This window comes from Pseudophryne corroboree, chromosome 3 (assembly GCF_028390025.1).
Source record: "Pseudophryne corroboree isolate aPseCor3 chromosome 3, aPseCor3.hap2, whole genome shotgun sequence".
NCBI classification, from domain to species: domain Eukaryota; kingdom Metazoa; phylum Chordata; class Amphibia; order Anura; family Myobatrachidae; genus Pseudophryne; species Pseudophryne corroboree.
The window spans coordinates 300,927,843-300,948,637 of NC_086446.1; the positions used below are offsets into that span (position 1 = coordinate 300,927,843).

The window sequence follows — 20,795 nt, forward strand, 5'->3', positions numbered from 1 at the left end:
CTCTCCCGCGCTCTCTCGCGCTCTGACCTCCGCCCGATCCGATCCTCCCGTCCGCGGCGGGGGAGGTCCGGCGGGCGAACCCTTCCGTGTGACCGCCTCGCCGGAGCAGGGGCGGCGCGCAGGGCCCTCTCCTGGGGCTGCAAGGAGCGGCCGTCGGGGCTGGCCGCGTCCTCAGATCTCGATGCGACGCTCGTTCGGTTCCTGGGAAATCATGTGCTCCGCCGGGGTCCGGGGGCGAGCGTCCTTCGCTGGGCGAGGGGGACGCTTCCCCGGCACCCCCGGCGGCGTCAGACGCCTGCGGGTGCCGGCGGACAGAGCAGACCGCGCCGCACGGGGTACGGGTGTGGGGCCCGCCCGGCTCCGGAAACCGGAGCGATCGGGGCGGACACCTGGGGACCGGACGCCCTCTCCGGGCCGAGAGGTTCCGGGCGCGCCGTGGGCAGAGGAAGGGTCGGGTTCGCCTGGAGCCAGCCGAGACCCCTGGGTTCCGGCCGAGCGATCGTCCCTCCCCGCCGGGGCGCGGGGTGCCACATCGATCGGGTTGCTGAAAAAAAAAGAGTAATTTTCATTCGGTTCACTGTTTCCATACCATAATCCATCTGCCACCTGTAAATCTCGCTCAGGGGGTCCTCTCGGACGTAGTGGGACAGGAGGCGCGCGCGACACTTTTGCGGTGCACTCTGCAATTCTTCACCGAGGCCTTGGAAGTGCCTCCCAGCCTGAGGAACACCAGTCCGGACTCATCGGCGAAACTTCCACAAATTGCAGTACCTGATTAGGCCCGCTGGGGGGGGCGCTGCCTCCGGGGGAGAAGGAGACATGCCCAGGCCGTACTTCAGGCTCCAACAGACACCCATCTTGACCCTTTATAGGCCCCATCGGGGAGATGGTCCTGCGCATGCTGATCTCAGAGCTCCACCGCTATCCTGTCACACACCCATTCACAGGAGCTCCAAAAATCATTTGGTTATCTGTTTCCATACCGTAATCCATCCACCACCTGTAAATCTCGCTCATGGGGTCCTCTCGGACGTAGTGGGACGGGAGGCGCGCGCAACACTTTTGCGGTGTGCCCAGCAATTTTTATCCGAGGCCTTGGGAGTGCCTCCCAGTCTGAGGCATACCGGTCCGCACTCATAGCCGAGACTTCCACAAATTGCAGTACCCGATTTGGCCCGCCGGGGGGCGCTGCCGCCGGGGGAGAAGGAGACGTGCCCGGCCCGTACGCCGGGCACCAGGGCTTTTTGCTTTTTGTAACCCGGTTCCTGGAGCCCTGCCTGGGCAAAATCGGATGCAAGAAGGCCCTGCCCATGCTGATCTCTGAGCTCCAGGGAAACGGGCTTTTCGGCCCCGGACAGAGTCCCGGCTCTCTCGCTCGCCTCGTTGGTACCTACTGATCCGGCGGAGGTGTTCTCCGGCGGGTAGCGACACGGACGGCTGAGGGCGCGCTTCACCCAGGCTTCAACCATCTCCTTCCCGAGCCCCTGGAAGTGCCGCTGGGCCGCGGGCGCCCCGGTCCGTACTCATCCGAGACACTTCCGCGCTGGAGTCCGACGCTCGCCGGCCGCGTCCCCCGGCCCGCGGGGAGGCCCGACGGCGCCCCCCGGTGGCCAGATGCGGCTCGGAGCGAGACGATCAGGGGGGAACGGCGGCGCGCGACCCGCCCCGGCACCCTTGGCCCTGCGGACGGGCAGGCGGCTCCCGGGCGACCCCCATCGCGGCGCCCCCCGGTGGCCGCCTGACGCCACTGCGGGGGGGTGCAGATTCCGTGTGCCCTCTCGGATAAAAACAAAAGAAATGATTCCCGTCGGGCGAAAGTAAGTGGGATGCAGGGCCCCGCCGGTCCGCGCGCGCGGCGCCCCCCGCTGGCCGGTCGAAGGGATGACAAAAATAAAAAGAAAAACATTTCAAAAAAGCACTTGCCCCAAACAGACGAAAGGTACCCGATCCGCCCGGATGAACCCTCCCCCGTGTCCCCGCCGCGGCGCCCCCCGCTGGCCAGCCGAGGTAATACACGATTGAGAGGGGGGGGGGGGGAGTGAAAAAAAAGGGCAAAACATGAAAAACACCCCACCCATTTGAATGCAAAGTCCCGGAGCGGCCAGGGGTGGATGCCGGTCCGCTCGCACGGCGCCCCCCGCAGGCCATTTGAAGGGAAGAACGGAACGAGACTAAAAGATAAAAAAAATTCAAAAAAGCACTCGCCCCAAACAGATGAAATGTACCCGGTCCGCCCGTGTCCCCGCCGCGGCGCCCCCCGCTGGCCAGCCGAGGTAATACACGATTGAGAGGGGGGGGGAGTGAAAAAAAAGGGCAAAACATGAAAAACACCCCACCCATTTGAATGCAAAGTCCCGGAGCGGCCAGGGGTGGATGCCGGTCCGCTCGCACGGCGCCCCCCGCAGGCCATTTGAAGGGAAGAACGGAACGAGACTAAAAGATAAAAAAAATTCAAAAAAGCACTCGCCCCAAACAGATGAAATGTACCCGGTCCGCCCAGGTCCCCGATGCGGCGCCCCCCGCTGGCCAGCCGAGGGAATACACGATTGAGAGAGAGAAAAAAAACAGGCAAAAGAAAAAAACACACCACCGATTTAAATGCAAAGGGAGAATGAACGGATGGATGGACGGACGGAAGGATGGAAGAGAAGAACAGCCCGGGCACCCGCCGGCTTTCACGGCCGGGCTCCGTACATACAGACAGCAAATGAAATAACGGATGGAAGAGAAGAACAGCCCGGGCTCCCTCCGGCTTCCGCGGCCCGGGCTCCGTACATACAGACAGCTCGGGATCTCGTCGGCTACCGCAGCCCGGGCTCCCTCCGGCTTCCGCACCCCGGGCTCCGTACATACAGGCAGCTCGGGATCTCGCCGGCTACCGCAGCCCGGGCACCCGCCGGCTTCCGCACCCCGGGCTCCCTCCGGCTTCCGCGGCCCGGGCTCCGTACATACAGGCAGCTCGGGATCTCGCCGGCTACCGCAGCCCGGGATCTCACCGGCTACCGCACCCCGGGCTCCCTCCGGCTTCCGCGGCCCGGGCTCCGTACATACAGACAGCTCGGGATCTCGCCGGCTACCGCAGCCCGGGCACCTACCGGCTTCCGCAACCCGGGCTCCCGCCGGCTTCCGCAGCCCGGGCTCTCGCCGGGTGAAGATCAGGCGAGAGTAGGGATGTCCTCCGCTGGACGGGAAGCCCAGGCCGTGGAGCCGCCGGACGGACCGGGGGTCGACCCGGGGACGGGCGGGACGAGGAGGAGGCGAGGCCCGGACTCTCTCCCGTCCGGACGGCCCGAGGCCCCTCCTCTCCTCCCGGTGGACCCGCCCCCGACTATTAAGCCCGGCCAGGGAGTCCACGTCGGCCCTGGGGCGGACCAGGGAAGGACCCCCCTGCCGCGCTCGGAGGCGCTGACGCGCCGGGCGGACGGGGTGCCTCCGGCCAAGTCCCCGGCCGGGACTTGGCTGGAGAGTGAGGGCGCACGGTCCAAGTCCCCCGCCACAGTGCTGCTGGGGAACTGTTTGCTTTAAACACACTCTGCATTGCATACACACCGAAACCCATTCCAGTCTGGTAAACGTGATTCTCGGGGACTTGCGAGAATTGTATGCTGGGTAGTTGAGACATGACTCCCCTATCACCTCCCAGGGTCAGACTCTTGGGGACCTCATTTTAGGTCCCCACCATGTCGGAGGTCCCGCCAGTGTTGGTGTGCTGTCTGGCCCTTGTCCCCGTTAGGATATATAAACAAGTACACACACACACACACACTAGGTGCTTCATCGTGCCCTACGGGCGCTCTTCACACCGTCGCAAGGAGCTACGCCCCCTTAACCCTTGCATGCCTTTCTGGGGTTTAATATTTGTATTATATGGAGTATTACCTGCATTCCTTTGTTAGTTGTTAAATATTGCATAATGAAAGGGCGTGCGATGGTGAAGGAGGCACAGCCCCTTGCGACGGCGTGAACAGCACCTGCAGGGCACGATGTACAGAATGTAGCGGGTGCGGGGGGACTGCGGATGGTGTCTGTAGATGCTGCGGGTGGAGGGAGGCAGAAGTGGGGGTGGGGCCCGGATGGGGAAGGTTCGGGAGGTGCTGTGCGTGGGGGAGGGGAAGAGGAGTGGGGGATGCAGATGGGGGAGGGGTCCGGAGGCACTGAAGGTGGGGGAGGGGCAGGTGTGGGGATGTTGTGGCCGGATGAAGGGTTCCGGAGGTGCTGTTGGATGTGAAGGGACGAGAGTGCCGGGGGTGGGGTAGGGGACCGCAGGCACCATGGGTAGGGTAGGGGCAGGGACGGGTGTTGCGGCGGATGGGAAAGGAGGGACGGAGGTGGTGGAGGGGCAGGTGCAGGGGTGCCATTGGTGGGGGAGGGGTGGGTGAGAGGGGGGACCGCTGATGGAGGAGGGTGTCTGCAGATGCTGCGGGTGGAGGGAGGCAGGTGTGGTGGGAGACATATAAGGGGGGTGAATGGTGGAAGGGGCCTGGAGGTGCTGTGGGTGGTGAAGGGGTGGGGGAGGGGTGGAGTGCCGCATGTGGTGGAGGCGGAGGTGTGGTGCATTGGGGAGAGGTCTGGAGGCGCTGCGGGTACTGTACATGCCATAAAAGGTAGTTGGAGGGTATGCAGTAACAGGGCCAGGATAGGGGTGACAGGGTCAGAACAGGGGTGACGGGGTCAGAACAGGGGTGACGGGGTCAGGACAGGGGTGACGGGGCCAGGACAGGGGTGACGGGGCCAGGACAAAAATGATAGGGACAGGATAAGGGTGACAGGGCCAGGATAAGGGTGAAAGGGCCAGGCCAGGAGTGACAGGGACATGACAGAACACAGGGCACGGGAGAGATTGGTATTAGGGACAGAACAGTGGTGACAGACAGATGTATGTTACCGGAGTCACTGCTGCTGGCTGCTGCTGTTCCACTCCAACCTGTTGGGATCTGCTGCTGGTGGAGACTTGGCATGGCTGACTCTCTCAGGCTGGAGTCCTGCTTCCTCTGCCCGTCCGCATCACTCCCACCCCCCTCCTCAGTCACACACCGCAGACCTCGCGCAGCTTGCGGGCACTGTGGTAAGGTGAGACTGGAAATGACTGGTTAGCCCCCAGGAGATGCTGCGGCTGGAGGGAGGAGGGGGTCATAGCATGCACGTGGCGCAGACCTCGCGGCTGCCGGGCACTGTGGTAAGGGGAGACTGGGAATGACTGGTTAGCCCCCAGGAGACGCTGTGGCTGGAGGGAGGAGGGGGTCAGAGCCTGCAAGCAGCGCAGACTTCTGCAGCGCTACCCACCGGCTAAAGTGTGTGAATGAGCTGGGCGCACTCCACTGCGGGTGGCAGCGCTGCAGCTAGCGGTAGAGTTGCCGGGGCTGGAGATAACAGAGGCAGTATGGAACCTGCACAGCGACAGGTGCCCCACTAAACTGCAGCTAAGAAGCGTGGAGTGTGCCAGAAAGTGACGCTCCTCCGCACCAGAGAGACCCTGCTGAGTATGCTGATGTGGGGGGTCAAGCACACAGTGAGCCGGTGCCCGTCTGTCTGTATGACATAACCCTCACACCCCCCCATACCTCCCAAATGTCCCGATTTTCGCGGGACAGTCCCATTTTTTGGGGTCTGTCCCGCTGTCCCACCCGCGGCTCGCAGTGTCCGGCGGTGGGGGGGGGGGCAGTTGGAAAGCTCCTGTACTCGCTAGGCGTTACACTCAAGGATGCATCGGAGGAATCCCAGGCAGGAGAGGACTCGTGACATGGCCTGCAGGACTATTGGCGTTCCTGTCTAAGGAGGAAATTGACATTGAGGGAGTTGGTCGTGGGGTTTGCAGGAGCTTGGGTACAAGAGGAAGAAGGGATTTAGTTGTCAGTGGACTGCTTCCGCTGTCACCCAAAGTTTTTGAACTTCTAGATGACTTATGATGAATGCGCTCCAGGTGACGTATAAGGGAGGATGTTCCTAGGTGGTTAACGTCCTTACCCCTACTTATTACAGCTTGACAAAGGCAACACAAGGCTTGACAATATTCGTCCCACGGACAACAGGTGTCTCCCCGGGTGCTTGACTTAAACAAACCACCTCACCATCAGAATCCTCCTTGTCAATTTCCTCCTCAGCGCCAGCAACACCCATATCCTCAGCCTGCTGTACTACAACAGTGACATCTTCAATTTGACTATCAGGAACTGGACTGCAGGTGCTCCTTCCAGCACTTGCAGAGGGCGTGCAAATGGTGGAAGGCGCCACCTCTTCCCGTCCAGTGTTGGGAAGGTCAGGCATCGCAACCGACACAATTGGACTCTCCTTGGGGATTTGTGATTTAGAAGAACGCACAGTTCTTTGCTGTGCTTTTGCCAGCTTAAGTCTTCATTTTTCTAGCGAGAGGATGAGTGCTTCCATCCTCATGTGAATCAGAACCACTAGCCATGAACTTAGGCCAGGGCCTCAGCCGTTCCTTGCCACTCCGTGTCGTAAATGGCATATTGGCAAGTTTACGCATCTCATCAGACGCTTTTAATTTAGATTTTACTGATCTTCTTATTTTTTTTTTTTTTTTTACATGCTATCTACTATGACATTGGGCATTGGCCTTGGCAGACGACGTTGATGGCATTTCATCGTGTCGGCCATGACTAGTGGCAGCAGCTTCAGCACGAGGTGGAAATGTATCTTAATCTTTCCCTATTTTACCCTCCACATTTTTGCTCATTTTTTAATTGTGGAATTATATGCCAGTACTATATCAATAGCAATGGCCTGCTGTACCATACTGCTATATATTATATACTGGTGGTCAGCAAAATTCTGCCCTGTCCTCCTACTATATATACTGCACACAACTAAAATGCACCACAGGTATGGATGGATAGTATACTTGACGACACAGAGATAGGTAGAGCAGTGGTCTACTGTACCGTACTGCTATATAATACTGGTGGACACTGGTCAGCAAAACTCTGCACTGTCCTCCTATACTACAATGCATCACAGATATGGAGCGTTTTTCAGGCAGAGAATGTAGATATTTTCAGTACACCGAGCACAGATATTTGTAGCACACTGAACACAGAAACTGAGAGGACGCTGCACGTCCTCTCCGTATCATCTCCAATGCACGAGTGAAAATGGCGGCGACGCGTGGCTCCTTTATATAGAATATGAATCTCGCGAGAATCCGACAGCGGGATGATGACTTTCGGGCGTGCTCTGGTTAACCGAGCAAGGCGGGAGGATCCAAGTCTGCCTTGGAACCGTGTAAAATGGGTGAAGTTCGGGGGGGGTTCGGATTCTGAGAAACCGAACCCTCTCATCACTAGTTTGTAGTTACACAAGTGTTGTTACGGTCATTTTTTCAGCGTGTTGCTGTAAATTGTTCATGCCTGTTGGCATGTGTTATGTTGAATGCCATGTTGTGCAGCATGGTTAAGGTGTGAGCTGGTATGAATTTCACCGTTAAATTAAAAGTAAATCGTTTTCTCTAAATGTCTGTCTCCCTGGGCATAGTTCCTATACTGAGGTCTGGAGGAGGGGCATAGACGGAGGAGCCAGTTCACACTCTGAAAAAGTCTTAACGTGCCCATGGCTCCTGCGGAACAGTTTATACCCCATGGTACTGAAGTGGACCCCAGCATCCTTTACAGACTAGGAGAAAAATATTTACCGGTAGGTATTAAAATCCTGTTTTTGACTGCATCTGTGAGAGAAATCGAAGGATTGTATGCACGTTTAAGGTACCATGGGACGCACGGGCACGCTGGTCTAATCTCGCGTCTCATGATAGTAAGTGCTGCACTTAATATTTGCACCCACCCATCACGTGATGACCATGCGATCTATTGCATGGTAATCACTTTGTCAGTTCAGGTGTGATTTCGTCGCACCTGAACTGCTGGTGCGATGTTGCGGGGGATCGCATAACTTTATGGGCACCATTAGTCCTGGGCTGGTATGTAATTGGACTCCCTACTGCTGCACCGTATTACCACTCGTGGTGGTCCATGCCACCACCCAAGGGGGAATAAGAGTGTGGTTAGCGAAGCACGCCACTGTGCCTGATGCGTGGTGTGTGCAGCGATACCGCCAGGGGACTTGCTGCGTTCTCAGTTGGGATTCTGGCGTTGGTCTCCTGACCGCCAGTATTCTGGCACCAACCCTTTTGTAACTGGTATACCAAGTAGTTTAATTGTTCCCTGAACCAAATTGCATTCAGGTTAAGTAAACCATGAAAGACCCCTTTTCCACTTCATCAGTAACCTTGTTTATTGCTTGATCTATCTGGCTTGTGGTTTGTTATGATACCCCTTTGTGTCTGCCACAAAAATCTGGGTTACTGCGCATAAATCCACGTTGATGTGCAGTCTGAAAAGGGCCAGTTGAAATAATCATGGTTGATCGACATGGTATCTCAAGTCTGGTAGCTACCAGGGTTGAACACTAATTCAACCTGTCTTGCATTGAGGAGTGAACGGGTAAGCCAGGTGGGTGTGGTTCGTTTTATCGACAGTGCCTAGGTCGACAATGTTTAGGTCGACCACTATTGGTCGACAGTCACTAGGTCGACATGGATGGAAGGTCAACAGGGTTTCTAGGTCGACAGGTCTAAAGGTCGACATGAGTTTTTTTTTGGGGGGGGGGTTTGTGTCGTTTTCTTCGTAAAGTGACCGGGATCCCAAGGGATCCCAAATTAGCGCACCGCGTCCCCTCGCATGGCTCGCTTCGCTCGCCATGCTTCGGGCATGGTGCCTTCGCTCCGCTGCCGCTTCACTCGGCACACTTTACCGTTCCAAACGTAGTCGACATGGATCGTTAAGTATGAAAAAATGAAAAAACAATAAAAAAACTCATGTCGACCTAGCACATGTCGACCTAGAAACCCTGTCGACCTTCCATCCATGTCGACCTAGTGACTGTCGACCAATAGTGGTCGACCTAGGCACTGTCGATCTTCAGACCGGATCCCAAGCCAGGTCTATGCAACGTGTTACAATTTTACGCTATAAGAAGAGGTGGCACTTTGAGATCATCTCCAAGTGCCACCTACGCACGCGTCACTGTTGAAGTCACCACCCCGGCATATTGTTGTGTAAAAGGGTCAGTTAAAAATAACCCAACTCCAGTGACCTGTGAATCCCAGCCTGTTATCAACCAGATTTGGACCTGGGGAAGTGTGCTGTGTAAACGTCATGTCCTGAGTTATGCTTAAAAGATGCTGATTGTCTGTATATGCAGAGGACTGCCTCAAGGGAGTGTCCTAGTGACATGCAGGGCAGAAACGGGCTCGGTGTAAATGGGGCCAACCTGGGAATAACCTAGGTTCAGGGTGCAGGGTAAACGTTCTTGGGTCATGGTTGTAACAGTCTCTGAAAGCCCAGGTTGGACCTGGCTTTTTTGTGGGAAAAGTGTTATACGCGTTTGCTGTTTTTAAATGGCAGATTAGTATGCCAGGTAAGTAATTGTGAACCTTTAGCCATTTGCATTTGCTCATGTAAGTTGGTAAACTCTTGCATTTAGGTTAAATGTGGCAGGGATTGAAGTGTGTTCTGAAATCACTTTTACTGGTGCTACCCATGTTTTCTCTTGCAGGGTACACAGGTTGTCCACAGGATAAACAGTGGGATATGATGTAGCAACAGCGGATTGGCACCATTGATCAAAGTTTTCGGCCTCCCAGAATGCACCAGGCCAGTCCCCCTATATCCCCGCCTCCTTTCTCAGGCAATTCAGTTTGTTTGGAACGGCAGGAGGCAGACCATGGTCATTGGGCTACTGGTTTTATAGCAGCCCTAAGCTTTTTATTTTTATAGTATTTTTTTTTTTTTTTTCCTGGCGTGATCTTTCTAAAACGTCCTATGCGTACCATTTAGAGTCGCTCCAACAACTCTCTGCTGGGTCACAACAATGCTGTTTTTTGGTGGGCATCGGTGTAGGATATACTAGCAGGTACTGCAGACATTACCCGGCTATGGCCGGAGCACGGGGAGAAGGTAAGGCATGGGTTCCGCTTAGGAGGGAAAACACGAGACACAGCAGCACTGCTTTGGGATGGATAACTACCTCAGGGATCATAGGCTCCAGGGTGATAGTCCCTACACACTGGCCGAACTGCCCGACGGCGGATACGGGTGACCGGGGGGCAGTGAAGTTTCTTCACTCCCCCCGTCACCCGGCTGCATTGAAGTGCAGGCAAATATGGACGAGATTGTCCTTATTGGCCTGCATGTACAGCGATGAACAAGCGCGTGGCCGTTCATCGCTGGTGCCTCCACACTGCACGATATGAACGTTATCTCGTTCATTAATGAACGAGATTGTTCATATTGTGCAGTCATGTTGGCCAGTGTGTAGGGCCCTTTAGTCTGAGACTGGGATTCCTGGGGTTGATGTCCGCAGTGGGGAGTAAGACGCTCTCCTGGTTGTCCCTCCCCGGTTCGTGACCAGTTTCCTCAGTTTCCATCTGTGAGGCTGTGTATCTGAAAAGACCCAGTCGCAGCATAGTCCGCTGTATGACTAGTGCGTCGGTGTACACTTGGGCATTTGTGTTCACTGTAGGTTCACATGGCCGTTGTGTACACTAATAGCGTCTGGATCCACTCCAGGGACGTGCGGTGAGCTAAATGGCGGAGGGGGCACTGGCTAGCACCAGAGACAGATTCACACAAAATACATGAGCCAAACCGTACATCTGGGCATTATACACAGGTGCAGCAGTATACACTCCTGGAAATTTTGAGGATTTTCATAAGAGATGAGCGTAAAAGATAGGCAGGTGAGGCCACTTAGCGTTAATGTATTGATCGATCCTGGAAGCAGGTTAAGTCTCCCTGTATCCCACTCTCCTGAACTATAGTAGGTGATATAGCACTAAGGGGGTCATTCTGAGTTGATCGTCGCTGTGCTAAATTTAGCACAGCTATGATCATGTTCCCAGACATGCAGGGGGACGCACAGCACAGGGCTAGCCCGCCTCACCCCCTCCCTCGCACAAGTCCAAAAGCATCTCACAGTGGCGATGCTTTTGTACTTGTTGAGAAACTCCCGGCCAGTGCAGCTCCTGCGGTTGAACGGGAGTTGCTCGTCGCTGCCCATGGTCACAGCTGCTACATGTTACGTCACGCAACCGCTGCGGCCCGCCACCTGCACGGTCCGGCCACGCCTCCAAAACGCAATTGTAGAATATACCTGTTGTATATGTGTTAATGCACTTTGTATTGGGTAGGGTTTGGCAATAGGATTAATTAAAAAATTTATATTTGAAATCTGGCACTTTGAATATTGATAAGGGTTTATCAACAGCTGCTATAGATGTGCCACAACCACATTCCCTTACCACCACTCGTTCCTAATGAGGGGTCCCATGTACTTCTGCTATCATGGGCATTCAGCGCCCAAATGAAACTGTATTTAGAGCAGTGCGCCTATTTGCTACAATAAAGATTTGCAGCACTACTATATTTTATTGTGTATACCTTGTTAGTCACCATATTAGTGAGAACACTTGCAGAGACTGAACGCAGAATATTTTATTTCCATTTCAGCACTACAGAGAGTGGTACCTCTATGAACAGTCTGCATTATGCTAGTGAGTGCTACGTATACTACTCCCCTGATACTCACAAAAGTTTAGATGATGTTTAAAGCTGTCCATGTTAGGCAGTGGTTATGTTTGTCATTTAACGTAAGTAGGATTTATTGCTGATCTGTTCAGCACTTTTCAGTATAAGTGAAATGCCTTAAACATATAAAATGTTTCCAAAATTACAAAAATGTTATTCTATATTTAAATTTGTTTTTAAAATAAAAATTATTTATTGCAAATTTGTATTGTTTTTATTTTAATATATATTGATTTTTTAAATGCAATTTACTGTTCAGGTTCAAATACAGCAGAATAAAAACTGTTTTAATTTGGCATAATAGAGGAAATTTTGAAAGGAGTGAATGGGGAAGACAAAAGCTGCACCCTAAGGATACTGAAATATATATTCTATAAAACATTGGTATACTTATAACCAACCATGGGGGTTATTCGGATCGGGTGGGAAATTTGCGGCGTCTGCATTGCGCACGTGCGACGTCACTGGACAACGATGCTGCCAACAAGAAATGTGATCGCACCAGCGATAGCAATAAGACGGTTAAGTGGGAGGCGTTACGGGGAGGATACTCACCGGTTTCCAGGCGTGGTAAGTCCAACACAGGTGTTTGGAGGGTGGATGTCTGACGTCAGGACTGGGACCTTCATCGATGGATCCGTCGCACAGGGTCTTGTTTTGATAGAAACATTTTTAGCATAGCAGTGCTGCACAAGTGTTCACAGCACTGCTATGCTATAATACAGTCCCCCATAGGCGACGTCAGGTTGATCGCACGAGCAGCAAAAAGTTGCTACATGCGATCAACTCGCAATGACACCCCCCCCACCCCCCCATGTGCCTTGGTGTTCATGTCCACCATGCTGTGTGCATTACGGGCTTAATGAGTGTTCTGTGCCGACCAGCTAACATGCCCTGACCTCACCCGAGGTTCATTATCACTTAACAAGTTTAATTTTATTTTCATTTTGCCTATGTAATCATATAATTCTGAAACAAATGCCTGATAACATTTTTAGATCTAAACTGCAGTCATTGTACAATACCTAACTTAAATAACTCACTAATATGCCACACACGCCCGGTGAAAGCTTGTCCATCCATATTTCTCATACATATAGTATAGGCGCATTCTTTTGAGGACTCTGTTACTGCGATGGTTCAAGATACTTTACTTAGCCCATTTTGGGTCAAACTAATAGAACATATATCCTAAACACAAGTTTTGCTCTGCCATCACCATCATATAGGGTATCCGGTTGATAGACAGTGTCTAGTTAGACAGTCAATAGATAGACACCATGGGGGGAATTCAAATGTTTGAAAAATCGGTTGGTTGTCTTTTTCCACCCTATATATTAGATATGAAAAAACAGACACCCAACTGACTTTTCAAACATTATGAATTCTCCCCCATATGTGAGACAGTACAAAAGGTTGACATGAAAGTGGTCGACAAAAAAAAGATAGACAATTTTTTGTTGTTTAATGTAACATGTATTTGGACTATTTCATACCTTCTCTATCCATGTTGGCATAGAGTTGGTTATAAACCTTGTGGCAAGTGAGGCGAGGGTAAGTCTACAATTGGAGTCCCAGTTGACAAAATTATCCACAAAAATGCAAAAAACAGGGTGTCTATTTTTTAGTGGTCAACCATTTTCATGTTGAAATTTTGACCATGTCGACGTAATGTCTGTCTAACATATGGTGTCTGGCTATGGACTGTCTAATTAGATACTGTCTATCAAACTGCAACCATCATATAGACCCTATCCCTATGTCGTCAACTAAATTTTAAAGGAAAAATGTATTAATGAACCTTGTAGATGAAAATAGTTTTACATTGTGGCTGATTATTATTCCAGTATTGGTGCTTCTTCAAACTTGAAAATTATTCCTAGTTTGGAATATTGGTCCTCAATTGTGAAGTCCACAGGCTTGTCAGATTATACTTTGTAAATTGAAAATGATAAAATACATCCATCATTTTGAATTATTTATGGACTGCTATTGTCCTAGGAAGATAACTAGCTTCAAGCAGAATATTTTTTCATGTGAAATAACATTATTTACGTAACGCACGTATTTTAAACAGACCTTAAATTATAAAAATTCACATCAGTCTCTGCCCCAGGGGAGTTTACAATATTTATACCCTCTCGTCTGTATACAAGTACTAGGACAGACTACAACTCTGTCCTCAGGTCCCCAAACCGTTCATGTTTTCACGTTCTAAACAAAGAAGAATATAATAATAGTTGGCTCCACCTGTTGATCTTTTAAAATGTCAGTGAGCGATGAGTATACCTAAGTTCATGATAGTTCATCTCTAAAATGTGCTCGGTTTGTGGTCCTGTGGACAGAGTCTGAAAACCATTAATAAATATCTATTATTAACTAACTTCAGAGTACATATGTAATTTGAAAAAATAAGATGACCAATATATCATAAAAAATATTTTTATTCATAGAAGCGGACCAATTAGAAGAAAGAAATAAAAGTAACAGCAAAGGGGAAATAAGCGCAACGGAATATGCTGCGCTATATAAGAAACTGTAAATAAATAGCTTGATTGTACTGCATAGGTATTCAACCTGTGGCCCTCCAGCTTTTGTGAAACTACACGTTTCAACATGCCTTAATATCAAAACTGTGGCATGGGGTGCTGGGATGTGTTGTTCCACAGCATCTGGAGGGGCACAGGTTGGAAATTTGGACTGATTGGGGACCCTCGGTGTATAGGGGGTCAAAGGTCATGACCTCTGGATGCTTCAGAACACTGGTCCAGGTTTTGGGGGGTCCTGATCCACTTTGGAGCTTAGACCCCAATGGGGCACAGGTAGCCCCAGTGATTCTTTACCCCAATACGAAGTTTCTAGTCTCTGGGGTCAAAAATGAGGGTGTTAGGCCCTGGGGGACACTACCCCCCCACCGCTTCTGGGCCATGCACCCCAAAATTTTGAAACTTGGTGGGTTGATAGAGAAGAGACTCTTCTGTATGCCTGCCAAATTTGGGGTCACTGGCAGCCCAGGAATGAAAGTTATAGCTCCAGAAGTGGACCCCACTTGACTTTTCCGCCTGCGGGAGAGCCCCGGGTAAGTCAATGGGAAAACACCGCTGGCTGGAAGTCATGGATCTCTGGTTCCCGTGGAGCTATTTAAACCCAATTTGAAACCCAATTTGTTACAGTAGTAGCAGAGTATCCCCTCTATATTTGGGCTAAATTTGGGGTCATTGGGTTAAACAGAACCGGAGATATAGACCGGTAAATCCTCCAACTTTTACCGGTGGCTCTCCCGGGTAAGACAATAGCCAAGTACCGCTGTCTGGAAGTCATGGATCTCCGGTTCCTGTGGAGCCATTGACCCCAAATTTGGTACAGTAGTAGCTGCATATCGCCTCTATATGTGGTCCAAACTTGGGGTCATTGGATCCAACAGAACATGAGATATTGTGACCCAAATTTGAAACTTTTGGCCCCGTTCAAAGAACCAGAGATGAGCTGCAACCAGCGCCGTTGTCATTAAAGTACTCTAAAAAAAAAAAGGGCTCCAGAAAGAAAAAAATATATGGCCCCCACAGGTGGAAGTGATGTTTTGGATCCAGGGTGTATGGAAGGGTTCCTGGGTTCAAAGAGGCCCTCCTGTCCTGGTGGGTGCCGTTTTGGTGAATTCCAGGTCTGGAACCAGAATATTTGTGGCCATAAGTCGGTGCTTTGGGAACTTGTACCGAAACAAGACTTAGTGCAATGAAATCAGCGCATCAACAACTTCCAGGCGGTGGATGGTGGGCTTTGAATCCGGGGAGGGGGGCCAGTCGGGGTGGGCTTAATAGTCCATATTTTTTTGGAGGGGGGCTGGTTCCCTTCCACCACTTATGGAGCTTGATCCTGGGAACATCACCAATTTTGGGCTGTTTTGGAGGTATGGAGCTAGGTCAACCGTCCAGTCACCCGTGATGACTTTACCCGGTCTGAGCCTGGGTAAGCAAGTGACCAAGTACCGGTGCCTGGAAGTCATGGATCTCCGGTTCCCGAAAAGCCAAATTTATGGGACTTGTTAGACTGTTAGCAGAGTATCCCCTCTATATCTGGGCCAAATTTGGGTTCATTGGGTCCAACAGAACCGGAGATATTGACCAACCAATCGTCAGAGCCTGGGTAAGCAAGTGACCAAGTACCGGTGGCTGGAAGTCATGGATCTCCAGTTCCAGAAAAGCCAAATTTATGAGATTTGGTACACTAGTATCCCCTCTATCACTGGGCCAAATTTGGGGTGATTCGGTCCAACAGAACCAGAGATATACCCCTTTAAACTTACCGCCACACTCTTTTTCCCATGGATTTCAGTTGGGGAAATTATTGTATGGATTGAGCTCAGTTTCTGGAATCAAACACCGGTTCCCGGGTAGGTAGAAACTTGGTTCCCTTACCGTTGGAAATCTGAATATCTGAATATCTCAGCTTTCAGGAGAACTTGAAACCAAGTTTATCGTTGCCCGGGATCCTAAGTTATGCCCGGTTGAGCAGTCAAAATACTGCCTCAATGGGAGCGTTTTGGCCGGGTTTGAGCAGGTATATCTCCGGTTCCAAGAACGGTATAAAAAAACAGATATAAGGAGGTGGAACGTGGCTTTCATGGGTCATGTTTGAATGGTGGTTCTCCGTCTTTGATCCAGAATAACTCTGGTTCTGGACGGGCTAGAAACTAGGTTTCAACGGTTCCTGAATCCTCAGGATCAACTCTTTCCAACGAGCGCATCATTTTGGGGTGCAAGGGGGAGCAACTTGGAAGTCAGGCTGAAAAAGTGTGGACTTTGGATGGGGGTTGACTTTGAACGGTCATATCTCCAGTTCCCGGGTAGATACATTAAAACTTCTGGTACCCCCTGATAGCTCCCCTTTAATTTATGAGAACCTAGCCGGGCATGTGAGTCTAAAGGCGGTTGAGATATCAGGGTTCAGGCAGAAATTAACGGGTCCCATTATAGTCTATAGGAATTTGGGTGAACTTTGGCCGGTTGTATCTCCGGTTCCCAGGGGTCAATAAACTATCTGAGATATATGTTTTGTAGGTCTGGATCTCCTCTCTGGGCAAGTACCAGCTCCATGAGAAAACAGAGCTACACAGGTTGAAAACCAGTGCCCCGATCTGCTGGACCGAATCACCCCAAATTTGGCACAAATATAGAGGGGATACTCATCTACTAGTGTACCAAATTTGGAATAAATAGCTCCACAGGAACCGGAGATCCATGACTTCCAGCCACCGGTACTTGGTCTTTGGGCTTATCCGATGAGTGTCGGGTACATGTTTTTGAGTTTGACGGTCTATATCTAAATCTATGTATATATATCTTATAGAGGTTATATACCTCTACTAGTGTAACAAATTGGGTGTAAATAGCTCCACAGGAACCGGAGATCCATAACTTCCAGTCAGCGGTACTTCGCCATTTCTTTACCCGGGAGAGCCCAGGTAAAGATTTTTTACTTTGTCGGTCTATATCTCTGGTTCTCCAATACCGAATCACCCCATATTTGGGCCAAATATGCAGGTGATACCCCTCTACTAGTCTACCAAATTGGGTGTAAATAGTTCCACAGGAACAGGAGAACCATGAGTTCCAGTAAGCGGTACTTGGCCATTAGCTTACCCGGGAGTGCACGGGTACAGGTTCATGACTTTGCCGGTCTATATCTCCGGTTCCCCTGTACCGAATCACCCCAAAATTGGGACAAATATAGAGAAGATACTCATCTACTAGTGGGTGTAAATAGCTCCACAGGAGACCCATTACTTCCAGCCAGCGGTGTTCTCCCACAAGAGATCACATGGGGTCCACTTATGGAGCTTTATCTTCTGTTGCTGGGGTGCCAGTGACCCCAAATTTGGCAGGAATACAGAAGAGTATCTTCTCTATCACCCCTCCAAGTTTCAAAATGTTGGGGTGCATGGTCCGGAAGAGGTGGGGGGGCAGTGTCCCCCGAAGCCCAGCACCCCCGTTTTTGACCCCAAAGACTAGAAATTTCGTATTGGGGTACAGAATCGCTTGGGCTACCTGTGCGCTATTGGGATCTAAGCTCCAAAGTGGATTGGGATCCCCCAAAACTAGGATCACAGTGTTTGGAAGTGTCCAGAGGTCAGGGGCCATGACCTTTGACCCCGACCCTTATGTAGAAAATGTAGCTCAGAATCTCTTCTCCAAAATGTATATCTCGGATTTTTGATGAAAAATCAGGGGGCCGTGAAATCGGACCCCAAATCTGACCCCCCTAAAAAAAAAGTCATACAGATTAGCTAGCCCCCCAAGTATGCTAACATTTTTGGGATAGGCTCGTTGGAAAGAGAAGAGTCTCCTGAACAAAACATATATTTCGGAATTTGTATAGACCCCTTAGATCGGGAGATATCGGGGTTCGATTGAACCCCAACTCGCCCATTGACTTTGAATGGGGGCTAGGGGCCACCGGTTAAACGGTCAATATCTCCGGTTCATGTGAACCGATTGACCCCAAATTTTGACCACATGGACAGGGGTGTCTGGGCTATCGTTGGTGAATCGGTACACAGGAACCAGAGATATTCACCGGTGATTCCGAAACTCCCAACTGGGGCTTGGGGTCACCCGGTTGGGGCGACTATATCTCTGGTTCCGCTGGGCCCAAAGACCAGTTCCTGGGTTCATCCCAAAGACTGGCGTATAGCGGAAGTAGTGCCTATATTCAAAAAGGGAAGTAAAGCTGAACCAGGTAATTATAGACCAGTTAGTCTTACATCTATAGTGGGGAAAGTATTGGAAGGTATTCTAAGAGATAGTATTCAGAAGTTCCTTGAAGTCAATAAGGTCATTAAAAGGAATCAACATGGGTTTATGAAGGACAGATCCTGTCAAACCAACTTACTTGGCTTTTATGAAACAGTAAGCGCAAACCTAGATCAGGGTAAAGAGGTAGATGTAATCTTTTTAGATTTTGCTAAAGCATTCGACACTGTACCACACGTGAGACTTCTCTACAAGCTACAAGAATCAGGGCTAGGAAGCACAATATGCACTTGGGTCAAAAACTGGTTAGATAATAGGGAGCAGCGCGTTGTGGTTAATGGATCTTTTTCAGCTTGGACTGAAGTACTAAGTGGTGTGCCGCAAGGCTCAGTATTAGGACCGCTATTGTTCAATATTTTCATTAATGACCTAACAGAAGGTCTAGAGAACGGGTCCTCAAACTGGATCCTCAGGGTCCCACACAGTGCATGTTTTGCAGGTAACCCAGCAAGTGCACAGGTGTATTAATTACTCACAGACACATTTTAAAAGGTCCACAGGTGAAGCTAATTATTTCACTTGTGATTCTGTGTGGAGACCTGCAAAACATGCACTGTGTGCGTCCCTGAGGACCGAGTTTGAGAATCCCTGGTCTAGAGAACATGGTGTAAATTTTTGCAGATGATACCAAATTTTGTAAAGTTATAAATGCGGAGGGGTATGCTGAGTCGCTTCAGAATTACTTAGTTAAATTAGAAGGTTGGGCAGCGAAATTGAGAATGCGCTTCAATACAGACATGTGTAAAGTAATGCACTGTGGTAACAAGAACAAAAATAACACCTACCTTCTAAATGGGGTAAAATTAGGGGATTCTGTATTGGAAAAGGACTTAGGTGTCCTCATAGATAGCAAACTAAGCAGTAGTACCCAAAGTAGGACTGCAGCAAAGAAGGCTAATAAGATATTCGCACGCATAAAATGGGGAATTGATGCTAGGGACAAGAGTATTATACTCCCGTTATATAAATCACTTGTGAGGCCACACCTTGAATCCTGTGTACAATTCTGGGCACCTTACTACAAAAAGGATATCCTGAAGCTAGAAAAGGTTCAAAGGCGGGCGACCAAACTAATTAAGGGTATGGAGATGCTGGAATACGAGGAAAGGCTTGCAAGGCTAGGCATGTTTACACTGGAAAAGAGGAGATTAAGAGGGGACATGATCAACATTTACAAATATATAAGGGGACAATATACAGATCTTGCGCAGGACCTGTTTTTGGTTAGATCAACACAGAGAACTCGTGGACACTCACTCAGGTTAGAGGAGAGGAGATTCCGCACAATACGACGTAAAGGCTTTTTTACGGTAAGGACGATACGTGTTTGGAATTCCCTGCCTGAGGGAGTTGTAATGGCCGACTCAGTCAACACCTTTAAGAATGGGTTAGATAAATTCTTAATGGATAAGGATATCCAGGATTACGGGGCATAGTCACGCATTATGGTTATTATAAAAAAGAGGGGTAAAACGTAACGGCAGTCATCAACTTCAGTCAAAATTTTATACAAAATAATTGTGCATAGGAGACCACAAATAGGTTGAACTCGATGGACAATTGTCATTTTTCAACCTTAGATACTATGTTATTATGTTACCACCCAAAGACCTTCCGGAGGAATCCCGGTTGGGGGAGGACTCCTCAGTCTTGACAGTGACATGTCCTGCAGGATTACTGACGTTCCTGACTGAGGAGGAAGTTGACGTTGAGGGAGTTGGTGGTATAGCTTGCAGGAGCTTGGTTACAGGAGGAATGTTATGCACACCAGTGCCTGCAGGAAAGTACTGGTGTCAGGACTGTTATGCACTCCAGTGCCTGCAGGAATGTACTGGTGTTTGAACTGTTATGCAAAACAAATGGACTCACAGACAGACTGGGGAATATGACATAAAGTACACAGAAGGTGATAGGGTAACAAAATACACACAAAGTGAACAGAGAAGCCCAGAGGCTAAGGAACTGGGTATCTCCCTTGTATTAGAACTGCTCAGATGGGAAAAGCAATATGTTGTGTTTTAATACGTAGAGAACCCGAAATGCTGTTGCTAAGGGCAACAGCAAAACCCTAAAGGGTTACCAACGGATGTGGCAGTAAACTCCTTGGTCTGAGATGGAATGATAGACACAAGGAGAGTCTCCACAATCCTAATTCTCACTTGCAGTGCACAGGTTCAGCTTACTGCCACTAAACTGACCCCTGACACCTAGCACAGTGAGACAGGATTAGACAGGCAAGTTTTCGAATACAGACGCAAACTTGCTAAGTTCACAGAGTAGTAACAGAACCCCAGCAAGCTAAACGACTGACTCCAGTCTTACTGCTAGGTCTGGAGTGTAATACCAAATCCCCAGGCCTATTTGCAGTAAGCAACAAACAAATACAAAG

At 50.2% G+C, this 20,795-nt stretch overlaps 1 protein-coding gene across 8 annotated transcripts in view; it reads right to left on the reverse strand.

The window, feature by feature from the left end:
* The window catches only part of LOC135055371 (protein FAM217B-like), a 180,755-nt gene that overhangs the window by 39,036 nt on the left and 120,924 nt on the right, over positions 1-20,795 (reverse strand). The window lies entirely within an intron of this gene.